This window comes from Halichoerus grypus, chromosome 2 (genome assembly GCF_964656455.1).
Source record: "Halichoerus grypus chromosome 2, mHalGry1.hap1.1, whole genome shotgun sequence".
NCBI classification, from domain to species: Eukaryota; Metazoa; Chordata; class Mammalia; order Carnivora; family Phocidae; genus Halichoerus; species Halichoerus grypus.
Window position 1 is genome coordinate 59210908 of NC_135713.1, and position 14296 is coordinate 59225203.

The 14296-nt window shown below is 43.3% G+C and overlaps 1 protein-coding gene and 1 long non-coding RNA gene across 5 annotated transcripts in view; one reads left to right on the plus strand and one right to left on the minus strand.

Annotated features, from left to right (window-relative positions):
- Positions 1 to 14296, plus strand: part of KCNIP1 (potassium voltage-gated channel interacting protein 1) — a 329087-nt gene that overhangs the window by 265121 nt on the left and 49670 nt on the right. The window lies entirely within an intron of this gene.
- Positions 1 to 14296, minus strand: part of LOC144381093 (uncharacterized) — a 90147-nt gene that overhangs the window by 58760 nt on the left and 17091 nt on the right. The window lies entirely within an intron of this gene.

The window sequence follows — 14296 nt, forward strand, 5'->3', positions numbered from 1 at the left end:
GAAGACAAGCCAGTCTTCCCCCTTTCACTTTTTTTTTTTTTTAGTAACCAAAAGAAGGCAGGTGGGGACCCATAGAGCCTTTGGCAAGCAACACCCTCTCATAGAATTTCGTGGCATTGATTTGCTTTACTCTCTTCACGATTACAATGGCTTAATGCATAGAGCAAATGTATGTCAGGATCCCAACAAAACAGATGGACCCTCAAATAAGTATATTGCAAGGGGGCTCATGACAAAGATGTGGCAGGATGTAGGGAAAACACAGTAGGGAGTGCAGGAACCTGGGATTTTATTCTGAAGGCAATATGTGTTCATTATGGAGAACCTGGAAAGCACAGAGGCCTGGCAGGAAGGCAAAGCAAGTCCGATGCCACCCAGTGAAAAGCACTGTTGACACTTGGTGGAGAATTCTCTTCTTCCTTTCTCCTTGTTTCTCTAGAGAGTGCCTTCCTGAAGGCCCACCCAGCATCCTGCAAGTCTGAAAATTTCTTGCATATTCCAGAGTGTGTGAAGGGTAGGAAAGAACTGACACACACAGCACATGGAATGTTCCACATTTTGTCTTACACCAGGCCTTGAACCAGACCACCGGCCTTTTTGTCCTGTTTTCACGTACTTCCAGAACTTTAACCCTGAGAGCCGAGCTTTTACTACTGGAATGACTTCTATTTCGTGAAGACCCTGCTGTTCATCTGCTAACAGCACCCTAGACTTTTTCCTGGCCCCTTTGGGCTTCCAAGATTAGAATGATTGTAGACCTACTATTTCTTGCCCCCTCTGGCCTATTTCTTATGGCACACTCATCCACGTAATCCTCACCTTGACTTGCTGAAATGGGAGGAGTGTGGAGAAAGGACAAAGAAATAAGTTTATCTCGATATGTCACTAGCACCAAAAGAACGTAGAATATTACAGACTTGAAGTGACACTGGATTCTAAGTTAGCTTCATGGGAAGGTGACATCCCGTTGCCTTTAGAATCCCCAAAATGTTAGTATGAATTGAGATCTATTTATAGCCTTCAAAACTTCTGACATGGTCCAAAACTGTCGGTGGTAAACCCAAGTTTCCCAAATCCAATCATGTTTCGCATTGATTTCTGCTTTGAAATTGGAAGTCATTGCCCTCAAGATATAATAAAAGCCATGCTAAAAAAAAAAAATGGAAAAGTTTCCCCCTTAATATTTAAAGGAAAATGTTTTTTATACAAAGCACTAATTTGTCTGCTTGAAGTAAATCACAGGGCCGCGCCAGCTGGGGTTCAGAGTCTAACGTTTTTTATTTCGTTTCCGTAATGACAAGCCCTTCTCATGTCTTTGCAATTCAACATAATAATATAGTATATATAATGTAACAATATATATTGCACGCCTACCCACTTGTTCATTCCTACCATGCCAACCTAAGGGGTCCCACTAAAGTCACGCACATTTCACATTTCTTTAAGAACTGGGAGGGAGGTGGTCTGAGGCTTCATCTCCCACCTCACCCACCCCTCCTTCCCACATATTCTCTCTCCCTGGCCAGCTCATGGGGATGCTAGTCTCAGCCTCCAGGGTTTCTGTTATGGAAGACAGTGTGGGGGGCGGGGGGCACTGTCAGAGTAGCAGAACAGAAAGAGAACCTTCTGGATTCCACATCAAATGCCCCTTTCCTAGGACATATGATAGCATCTGATCACAGGTAATGTCTCATATCTGTCCTTCTGCAGTGCTCCCAGCCTCAGGGACTGGAACCCAAGGCAAAGACCTAGGGGTCACCCTTGAAAGCTCCCCTCTTGACCCACAGCCCATCATGTGACATGCTCTGTCCTTTCCACCTTCCAAGAACCAAGAACCACCATCAGCGCCTGCCTCACCAGATTCTGGAACAGCCTCCCAGCGACCCGTGTGCATTCACTAGCCCTGTCTCCAGTCCTGTCTACACCTTCCTCCAATCCAGCTCTATCCTCTTCTAATCCTGTCTCCATTCTCCTCCAATTCTGTTCCACCTTCCTCTAATCTTGTCTACACCTTCGTCCATCCTGTCCACGCACTGCAGGCAGAGTCAGCTTTCCAGAATGCAAGTCTGACCACACCATTCCTTTCCATGGACGGCCGTCACCTTCAGGATCAAGCCCTTCATGGGACTTTCAGTTTAGTGGGGGGCAAAACAAAAAACAACAATAAACAAGCATATTAAATATAATATCGAGTAGTGATGAATGCTCCGAAGAAAACAAAAGCAGTGGCCCCAGAACATGTGGGCATTGATGTTTTAGTATGGTGGTAAAAGGGGGTGGGGGAGGGGTCTTTCCAAGGAGGTGGCATTTGAGCAGAGACCTGGGTACTTAGTGGGTCCTCAGTAAAACTTAGTTGGCTCACTGTCACCCTAAATGAAAGACTCTAACCCATTTTTCTAAAAATCTTTCCCTCCAGCTAATTTTGTTCCAAGTCACAATCACGAGGCTTGGGGGACATGAGTGGGAGTTTAAATTAACCCGATACGCAGCAGAGAGAAGGGCAGCCCAAACCCCCAGAAGCCTTTTCTGCAAAAGGTCCAGGGCTTGATAATAAAATGGTGCTTTCATTCTCATTAATGGGGCAATTGATTTAAGGACCAGACCCAGTGGATTATTGATCAGTGTTAATGATTAGAAAATACCAAGTTAATGAATCTAACTGCCATAAAACCCCTGTGGGACTTGGGGAAGGCCAGTTAGATACAATAACCTTGTTCCCTTCAAGTCCAGCAAACAGACTTATTTAGAGAACTCCAGATATTTCTAAGGAAACAAAGGCAAAGTAAGAGTCCTTGGGAGTTAAATAGGTTCTATTTCCACCTAAACTGCTGCCGGAGCTGAGTGATCATCCTGAGCATCTGTAACAGAGATCTGCTATTGCTGACTATTGCATTCCTATCATATTTCTTAAAATAAGCTTTGCATTTTAGAATAGTTTTAGGTTTACAGAAAAATTGTGAAAACAGTATAGGAAGTTCTCATGTACCCCACACCCAGCTTCCCCATTATTAATATCTTATCTTTGCACTGTCACAATTAATGAACCAACATTGTTGCATTATTATTATTAACTAAAGTCCATTCTTAATTCAGATTTCCTTAGTTTCTACTTAGTGTCCCTTTTCTGTTTCAGGATCCCCTGCAGAATATCACATTACTTGTAGTCATCATGTCTCCTTAGGCTGTGACAGTTGCTCAGATTTTTCTTCCTGTTGATGGCCATGACAGTTTTAAGGAGTTACTGACAAAGTGTTTTGCAGAATAGTCCTCATTTGGGTTTACTCTGAAGTTTTTCGCGTGCTCAGGCTAGAGTTATGGGGTCTAGGAGGAAGACAGGGTAAAGGGCCATCCACATCACATCATGTCAAGGATACTTACAATCACATGGCTTATTACTGTGATGTTGCCCTTGATCACCTGGCTGAGGGAGTGCTTGTCTGGTTTCTCCTCTCTAAAGTTTCTCTCCCTTCTGCTTTCCACACTGTTCTCTTTGGAAGGAGATCACTAGGCACAGCCCACACTTAAAGAGCAGGGAGTTAATGCTTCACTTCCTTGAGGGTGAAGTAGCAACATAAATTATTTGGAATTCTTCTGCACGAGAGATTTGTTTATATTAGTATGGAGTCGTGGATATTTATGTTTATACCTGAGCTGTAATCCAATATTATTTTACCTTTTTTTGTTGTTCAAATTTTACCACTTTTGGCCATTGGAAACTCTCTCGTTGGCTCTTGTGCTTGACGTATCCCCATCAATGTTGGGGGGGCGCTGTTTGTTTTCGAGCACTTCCTTACTCTCTGGCACTACAAGATGCTCTGGGCTCATTTTGTGTATTTCCTGCCTTAGCCCTGGAACCAGCCATTTCTCCAAGGAACCCTGATTTTTTTTTATATTAGTTCTCATAATGGGGTGTTGTTTTGTTTCATTTTCTTTATGAGCATAAAAGTAAGTCATGCTTATTGTGGAAAATTTAGCAACTCTGAAAAAATAGAGAAAAAGATAAGAATCCCTAATTACCCACCAGCAAAAAAAAGCCACAGCTCACATTTTGGGTATTGCCACGTGGTCTTTTTTCCAGTTGCTGACTCTTGAGAAGTCCTTTCTGTACTTTCACTCTCGATCTTATCATCAGACCAACGGTACCTGGTGGGTGGAGAACTCCCTGTCCTGCTGCTGTGACTGGAACAGATGAATCATTCTGGCCTTTCTTGTGCTGTCTGTTCACTGGGTCCCTGCCCACTCCTCCCTCTTGGGGGGGGTCACAGATTCAAGAAGCCCAGAAGTCAGGGTATGTCCTCCAGCGGACTGTGAGAGTGAGAATACTTCCTACTTCTGGGACCTTGGACGTGACAGTCAACTTCACTTTTTCTCTTTTCTAAGGACTCAATGACATAATGTGTATAAAGTACTTAAAAGAGGGCTTGGCATGTAGCAGGTTTTAAACAAGTAAAAGTTTTTATTGCTATAATTACAATTATTAATAATCCAAAGAAACACACCCCCAGTGATAGAAGCACAGCTTAGGCGGGCCCCTGAGAGGGACATATCAGCACAAACTACCTCTGCACTGGGGACCTCATGAAACTGATCTGGTCCTTGTCAAGAATTGGGGCAGATCGGCTAAGGAACTGTCTCTCTGCAGGACCAGCAATGCAAAAGAGGGCCCTTGGGTCTTAACTGAAAAGAATATATATGTAGGGGCAGTACTGCACTGTTGTCAAGAACAGGGGCTCAAGACCCGGGCGGCCTTGGTGCAAAGCCTGGTTCCATCCCTTACCCGCCAGGCAACTCTCACTCAGTAAGTTATTTAACCTCATCAGGTGTAATATAAGGATAACCATACTGCTTGTCTACAAGGTTGCGAATACTCAGAATTCACAAAATTAAGAACTCAAAACAGTACAAGGACAGAGTAAATAGTCAACTCCTGTTATTTACTATGTTTATTATTTCATCATTCAGGATTCTTCAGGTTGCAAGTAACAAAAAAAAACAACCCACTATTGTTTTAAGCCAAAGGGTATTTATTGACCCTTGTAGGTGATCTGCAGAGTTTCTCAGAACTTCATTGGCTCCGATCGGGTCATGTGCCCATCTCTGAACCAATCAGTCACTGGGACTGAGGAGATCCTAGGACTGGACTGGCCACTTTGAGTCACAAGTTTCACTCCTAAAGGAAATCTCAGGGAACAGATGTGGGGAGGCCCATGGTGATATGTGCTTTTCTTTGAAACTGTCTCCTTTTCCCAGAAGATGAAGCTTAACAGGAGAAGCCTTGGAGTGGCGAAGTATTGAGCAGACAGGGCCAGTCACAGCCAGCCAGAGTCCCTGGGCAATGAGGCTCCCAAAGAAGGGAGTGGGGAGGAGGTACATCAAAGGTGGGTAAACATGAAGGTAATCTTTGGGCAAGAATCATTTCTACAACATCCTGACCCCTCCCCTAGTTTAGGAGGATCACCTAAAATGTTCCCCCCTGGGCTGGCTAGGATAAGGGAAATACCATCAAACTGAAGTCAAGAGTCTTGAGTCCAAGTCCTGGTTCTGCTATTTGGCATGGGGCAGATGGTTTGCCCTGGTCTGGACCACCACCTCCCTTGTCAGTGAGCAATGAGTTGATCGTCCTAACACCATGTCAGCCCTAGAAATCCCTGAGTCCCTGCCCGTATCAGTGATTGCTCTCTTGCATTGATTTCTCCTCCAAATAGAGAAACTGTGGGTTTGCAGGGAAGGAGCCCAGTTTTGGTATGAGCACAGAAACCAGACAAAGTTGGGGAACCATGACAGGGGAGGCGGGGAGTGCAAATATATATCAGTGACCAGTCTGCACCAGACACTGATGCTTCATCATTATCCATGGCGCCTGATGCCAGGTAGCCCAGATGAATGTGGTCACTCATTGGCATGCTGTGTGGGATGGTTCCCAGGTATTTCTTGGAAGCCCACTTGCAGTCTAGCCAGATGGACATTGTGCCATATTTGCTGCTGGGAGCTGGAGTTGGGGTTGTCAGTCTCTGGAAAATGAGCCATTAGGCTCCCTTCCCAATGGGTCCTTCTGTAAGAAACTCAGATGAAACTGTTCCAGTAGTCTTACCTCCTTGGAGAAAATCCAACTGTCTGCCCTACCTCATTGAACCTGTGAGCAATGGGACTGAGGTCTCTCCAGACCCTAACACAAATGCTGGCATACAATAGGTGATCTGTGTTTGTTGAATGAATAAATAGATGGATTTAGATAACCCAGAATACTCTTTCTAGCTCAGCATTGTAAAGCAGGAAAACATGGAGTCAATATAACCTTGGGCAAGTCACCTAATTTCTATGGATTTCTTCAGTTTTACTTCCTATAAAATACATACAATAATAATTTGCTGTCACCTCATGGGACTGTTTGATGATTAAACGAGATAATGTAGGGAGCGCCTGAGTGGCTCAGTCGTTAATCATCTAACTCTTGGTTTCAGATCAGGTCATGATCTCAGGGTCATGGATCGAGCCCCACGTGGAGCCCAGCATCAGACTTCATACTCAGTGGGAAGTCTGCTTGGGATTCTCTCTCTCCCCCCCCCTCTGCCCTTCCCCCCATTAACATTCTCTCTCTCTCTCTCTCTCAAATGAATAAATAAATCTTTAAATAAATAAATAAATGAGATAATGTATATAGTACTACTAATTACCCTTACTTGAATATTCCCTCTATTCCCACTGCTGTATTAGCCTTCAGATAATGCATTTAAAATGATAAACACAGTGGTACTTAACAAATATTTGTTTTCTTCCCCCAGAACTACATTACAGTTTAAATGTTGAAGTTAAAGCTAATTTGTGGAAGGGATGGATGGAAGGATGGCTTCCATCTAGTAGTGGCTTCCAACAGCAGGGGATAGAATGGGTGTGGGGGGTACCACTGGCTCAGCAGATGTTTATACCATTTTAGAATAACTACCTTAGACTTCAGAGAGTTCCTGGGTATGAAGGTTTGGCTTTAATTAAAGTCTCAGCACAGTGTTAAATGCCATTTTATTTTCGTTCATAATCAACACTAATGAGATGAGTGGATCACAAACAGCACACATTCTGAGAAAGTGAAAAACAACATCCAAGCTTGGTGGTTTCCATTTTTGCTTTTCTCCCTCCCATGCTCTGTTCAATTAAAAGTTTTGAGAAAATATTGCAACTACACTCCTTGTCTTATGGTAATGAAGCATATTAATTTGAATGTGATGAATACAATATTCCACTGACTTTTTTATTCCCTTATCTACAAAAGTTTAAAATAATGGGCCAATTAAAGCAGGAGAAAAGAATGCAGGGTTTGCCTTGGGCTCCAATTCAGCAACCAAAGAACTGAAAGAACAAAATTCTGTGAAGTGTCTGGGTCAGACTCCATCCCCTTGGCTATAGCTGAGAGACATTAACTCATAATGACCAATGTGGACCAGGGAAGCAAGTACTGTATTCAGAATCAAGAGGCCAGGTTCTAGATACTTCTCCACTGTTGTCTCAATGAATATTTGTTGGATGGATGGGTGGATGGATGAATGGATGGATGATGGATGGGTTAAAATGGATGGATGGATGGAATGGAAAGATGAAATAAGATGACAACCCAGGTCCCATTCTTTCCAAGATAGAAAAGTAAGTCTAGCCTGGAGTTGACTTAACCCTTCTAAGACCTAAAAGTCAAAGGCAAAACTTAGAGATGAAGTTCAGCTGTCTGACCTCTTTATCTTAGATGCATAAACTATAAATCATCCTGAGTTCAGGGAGGACAGCCCTTGGGACCTTAACTCTAAAGTAGAGGCCCCCACATCAGCTAACCCCAGTATGAGTTTCTGCATTGGAAGAGGGACATCCTGGAGCAGGACTATGACCTTGACATATGATCCAAGTGTCTCTATGAGGACTTCTAGAAGACATCCCCCCTCATTGTGGTGCTTCAGTCATTAAGTCCACCTTGCCACTGTCCTCTTAGGCAGTCTATAGGTATATACTCCACAATATCTGTGTACTTTGTCACCTGATCAGTTCTCTCCATTGCAAGCATTTTAAAATACAACTCTCTCTCTCTCTCTCTCTCTCTCACACACACACACACACACACACACTTATGAGGTTATTTCTAACTTAAAACTCATTGTTCCCAGGTCAGACAAATCCTTAACATGGTCTACAAGACTCTACTTGGGCTGACCCCTGAATGCCTCCCAGTCTTATCTTTCATCACACCCCCTCCACCCATGTCCATTCCCTGGGCTCCTGCATTGGCCTTAAGTCAGTTCCCAGACACCTCTTCAGCATTTGGGCTCCCACTCACCTCAGGACCTTTGTGCATGCTTTCACTTATTCCTTAAATGCTCTTGTCCATGTTAATACCTACTCATCTTTCAGGTCTTAGCTCAAGCATCACTTCCTCAAAGAAGGTATCCCTGATGATACTCCCTACACCAATTTCAGAATGTGTTGTGTTCTGTGTTTATCTTGTCATAACTGAGTATTTTTCCCTTATAGCACTTATCACAGTTTATAATTATATGCTTATGCTATTATTTGAGTCTTATATGTCTGCCTTATTAGGTCATTAACACTGTAACCATTGATTCATTGTATCCCTAGTGTTTGACACAGTGCCTGTCTCTTAATAGATGCTCAATAAGTATTTGTTGAATGAATGAATGAATGAATGAATGAATACATAAATGCCTAATTCAAGAGCTTTGGCTCTTTCTAGTCCACTAGCTGCTTCCGAGTTTGGGATTTCTTAATTTCTAAAGCACTTACTTGCACTAGGGCCTTATGCTAGGAACTTGAACAACTGAGATCTACCCTTGTTCTCATGTAGTCCACAGTGTGACAAGAAACAGATACATAAATACATAATGACAATACAGTGTGTCCAGTGCTATAATCCATGTTAAGTGCCAGTTTTCATGGAAGCAGGGAAGAAACGCTCCTGTTCCCCTCCCCTGGGGAGGCTTCACAAAGAGATCTTTTCTAAGCCGAGTCTTCAAGGAAAAGGTGTTGGCCAAGGCAATAAGAATGGAGGTAGAATTAGAGGTGAAATGACCAGTAGGTAGGAAGGCTCATGAGTCAGAGCCTGGCACTGGGGGAGATAAGTCCCAGGGATGACAGCACCACAGGGGGAGAGGCAGGGCTGTGGGAGGTGAGTCTGGGAGGTGAGCAGGGGCCATGGCACTGAAGACCTTCGATGATAGTCAAAGATGGCCAAGGGCACTGCATGGAGGGGACTAGCATGGAGAGACATGTGATTTGGAGAACTCTGGAAGCGCTCTGGAGAAGAGGTGCTTATACTTCAAGTGAGAGATTTTCTCCTCTGAAGAAAGGGAGACCCAGTCCCAGGGCTGTCAATCAAACTCTTTTCTAGAATCCGAACTTTCTTTCCCAAAGGGTGCTCAGTGTGGCTAACCTTGCTTATTCATTGCAGGGAGAATTAATTTCAGGGAGGGGGGGAATTAAAAGAAAATACAAGATTAAGCAGTGTAATCAGCTGCTGCAGAGAGTTGGAAATGCAATAAATAATAATAGCATTGAGAGCTGTTTTTAATAACTCACCAGTGTAATTTAGCCCCAGGTTCTTGGAGCATATGTAAAATATGTCATAATGTGTATAATGGCAAATGCCTCATTGCCAGTCTCTAAAGACAAATGTCTTCCCAGGAGGAAAGGGGGTGGGACGGGGAACGGAGGAGAAATTGGAGGACATGATTGCAAATAGGGTGTAGGAAGGCAAGCATCGTTCATTCTGACACCACTAATTTGAAATTTGTGATCCTTTGCAGATGTGATAGGTTTTAGTTGGTTTGTCTTCGAGGATGGGGCAGGTTAACAGCAATAACATGGTAAAGCAGATAGTCATAATTTGTAAGAGACTGAGTTGTTTTCATATTCTGCAGAATCACCGTTTGCATGCAGTCTGTGTTATAATTACAGATCATCCTTGTCTGTCTACTCCAGCAGGTCCCCAGGGCACTGAAGTCTTGGCAGCATTTGTTTGACTTAGTTGAGTTACTAAATATTCATGAAACCATTAAAATGTGTTATTTAAAAGTATTTGATGAAGCCTCACTTTTAGTAATTCATATGGGCTGCACCCCCTCTCCCAAAGTCCAAGTTAGTGGGATGGGGCTAGGAGTTCTCCCCTCTTGGGGAGTCAACATGGTACAATCAAAATGAGGTGGACTTTGGAGTCAGACAGACCTGAGTTCAAGTTCTAGTTCTACCACTTACTAGCTGTGACCTTTTTCAACTTATTCAAACTCTGAGTCTCCATTCCTAATCTATTAAGTGAGTGATGATGATGATGACGACAGCTAATATTCATGGATCACCCATTGCATTTCCTCTGTCACAGCACCACTGTGGTGTAGGTACTGGTATGATCCCCATCTTACAGGTGAGGAGCCTGAAGCTTGGAGCAGTCGAGTAACTTTCACAAAGCACAGGGCTAGCAAATACTGTTCAGGAACCCAACACTGGGTCCCTCTGACCTCAGAGTCCATGCTATTAAGTGTGCTGTGTGATCCCTGTATACTAAGTTCTACAACTGGGGAAGATGAGACACAATATGTATAAGGTGTAGCTCCCGGTGCATAGTAGACACTTTGTAAATGTCTCTTGCATTGAAGAACTAGATTTCTCTTCCTTTCATGTGTCCTCTCTGGAAAAATACAACATCTGTGTCTTTGTCAAAGTTTTATTAACGTCCTTGCCATTCTAGGCCCTTGTCTGAGTCACTGAGCACCCCTCCCAGGCCTCAGGTTTTTAATCTATAAAATGGGGGTATGTGGGAGTTCTACTGAAATCTTCTTTCCAGTTCACTCCCCATATCATCAAACAAGAGTTACTGCCTTGGCCACTGTTCCCAATAGGAATGTGTCCTCCCCTCAGGTGTTGTAGGGTTGAGACGGTTGAGATGGTTTGAAACCATCCTTGTATTCATGGCCAACAGGGGTGTCCTGGGACTCAGGAAACACCACTGTCTTCATCTGACAGTTGCAAAAATGAAGACTCAACAAAGTCAAGTTATTTGAAAGTCATCCAGCCAGTGAGTGTCAGAGACATGAATAGACTCAGGTCTGCCTTCAAATCCCATGTCCTTGGCATGCTGCCTTCCTATAGTAGTAATTCTCACCATTACAACTGAGAGCTAATTAGCAATGCAAGAAATTAAAGCAAGAGATTTCCCCAAAAAACACATGATTGACAAACAAATACATGCTCTGCACTCAAAGAAAGGAGAGCAAGCTGGAGGAGTGTCGGGCATCAGGCCTTCAGCTGAGCCCTGACAGGTTGGCTTTTGTTGGCAGAGAAAAGAAGAGACAGCATTCCATGTGGGGAAATACACAAGAGAATGGGCAGAGGGCAGTACAAGTCAAGTTCTGCAGGCCAGGAAGGCAATGTCGAATGCATCCTGTTTGGAACATAGCTGGTTGGAACTGGTGCCCCATCTGTGATTCTGTTTGTAAAGACAGTCCCTGGACCAGAGATTCCTTGGTGGCTGAGATAGATCTTAGTGATGGATCCCCAGTGCCTGGGGCATAGTAGACAGGAAACATGATATTGGAGGGAGGGAGAGAGGAAGGTAGGAAGGCAGGAAGGAAGAAAGCACTGAAGCTAAAGGAAAGGAGTGAAGGAAGGAAAGAAGGAAGGAAACAATGTGTGTAGCGAATTGGAATTTCTGTTGAAATTCCAACAGAGCCTGGATCCATCCTGAGAAAGCAAAGGAGGTAGAAATTGAAACATGTCAGTGGATATCTAAATGCCATATCTCACTGACTTTATCTGCAAATGAATTTCCACCAACAGCAGTTAAGTTTTGCTCAAATCAATAATTTGTGCTGACAATTGACACAAACATTGGGCACTCATTAATAAATGTGCTCATTACTCTTCCCTGTTGGATAATGTGAACTCCTTGTGTTCTGGCCTATTATAAGCAAAGAGACCTACATCTCCACCTCCTCAGCCTGGGACCGTGGTAGGGGAGGGCAGAATGTAGAAGGAGCCTGCAGGCTGAAAGCTTGGGGTGGTGAGGAGAGAGGGGTCCTGAAGTTCATCCGGAAGAACATAGAATTCTTGAAGCAGAGTTCAGGATCCTCCCAAAATTGATCTCCTAAGGGAGTTTGGGATGGTTCTTCCTGAGGGTTTTCTAAAATCCAAGAGGAAAAACCAGAAAGCTTTCCTCCCATTGTCTCCCTTGCCCCCAGGCTCCATGGAGCTGGTGATGAATCAAAATCAATCAAACAAATGTGGCTTTGAGAATTGACTACTGAAGGGAGGAAGCCTGGGGTGGAGAACCAGCCCAGCTGGATTCCACAGGAAGCTGCTTGGAGCCAGACACCTCTTCCCAAAGATACACATATAAGAGGCAGGCTTCCAGGTAGATGCGTTGAGGTTTTTTACATTTCAGCATCTGCCCCATCCCCATACACCCATAAATATCCCATCAGGGGCACTAATGACCAGCAAAGAAGTAAAATCATTGTTGGGACCAAATGAGATAAAATGTGTAGAATATCTAACCCAGTGGGGACGGGGGTGGCTATTGATACCATAGTTATTCCTAGAGAGAGAAGCAAAGGGCCTGAAGGAAAGAACCAAGCAGAAACAGGAAAGTTGGAGACCAGGAACAACTCCAAACCCATCCCTAACCACCCACCACTTCTCACCAGCAGGACTTGAGCCTTCGGTAGCCAGAGAATGCCCTGAATGAAAGGATACAGAGACCTGAACTCCAGGCCTGCCTCTGCCACCAACTAACTGTGTCACCTCCTGGGAGATACTCAACCCTATCTGAGCTTCCTCTGGAAGTGGTACCAGTGAGCACCTAACTGGTTGCTGTGATAATTCAGATAAAGGAGAAACCTACGTGACAGTCCAGCACAATGCTGGACCAAGAAAATGCTAATAGCACTTATTTCCCACTCTTTGCCTCTGTTTTCTTATCTGCAAATGGAAGTAATGCTGCACCCTAACTTAAAGTTAGGGCATAATATTTTTTCAACAAATATGTGTTGAGAAACTACAATATGCAGAGTGATTGAAATGGTTAAACAGAATTTGCAAAGTAAAAATCCTAGAGGACTTTTTAGACATTGTGACCTTCCTAATGGGAAAGGATTTTCTTTTTATCTATGCACAGTGTCTAACACATGTCCAATAAATATCAGAGAAAGAAGGAGAGGGAGAAAAAGAAGGAAGGGAAGAAGGGAAGGAAGAGAGGGAGGGAGGAAGAGAGAGAGAGAAGGAGGAAGATGTCATTACTTTACTATTGTACAGTTAACATCATCATTATAAAACTAATTTAAACAAACTCAGCCAGTGTCCCCAAAAGGGCTCCAAGATAAGGGCTAGGATAAAGAACACAGAAATAATTTTCCCATTTTGACCAGTGATGGGAATAGTAATGATTTTCTCTCTGAACCATAACCATCTTGCAGTTAAATTATTTGCTTTCTGGTAGAATCAAGAGCTCAAAGATGGTGCTCTGAGGAATTCTTTCATTTCTTTCCCACTTTTAAAGAAAAAAAAACTCCAAACGCAATTATTGGCATTATTTTTATACCAACTGCAGCAGAACCTTCTGGAAGATGAGGCTCCTACCAAATTAGTTTATCCAAATGAGATTTAGACAGTACCTTACCAGGAGACCACTCAGAAACCCACATACCACCAGTAAGCCCTTCTGTGTCCAGTGAATGTGGACATAGCTTTGCACATGTGGTTTCAGTTAACTACACGAACTACTCCAATCTTGTGGGACGCTACACCACAGGACACCTCTGTTTACTTCAGGTTACAAAGCAGTGAGCAAACTGAGAGCGGCAGAAGTAGCTCACTAAAATAGAATTTTATTTTCTGACTGCTGGGGGCTGACATGCAAGTGAAATTTAAGCAGCAACAAATACTTACCTGAAACCATTTGTCTGGAAGGAAGATTTGTGGCTAGAAAACTGAAGTGCAAGCACTCAGAAATTTCCAGAGGAAGTCTGATTCCCCTACCTTAAATAGTATTCCTTCCTCTCCCCAGATTCAAACCTCCAAACTGTGGAGGTTTTACTATGACTTCTCCGTCAGACCTAACTGATATATTATCTCGTGGAGCATATGGATAATAATGATAGTGATACTAATATAGTTCTTTCTGTGCTTAATTACTAATTCATTTCAATCTTTACAACTCTCTTTAGTAGGTACTATGATTATCTCTGTTTTACAGGTGAGAAAACTTGGGCACAGAGAAGTTAAGTTACTCACCAGTAGTCACAGAGCTAAATAA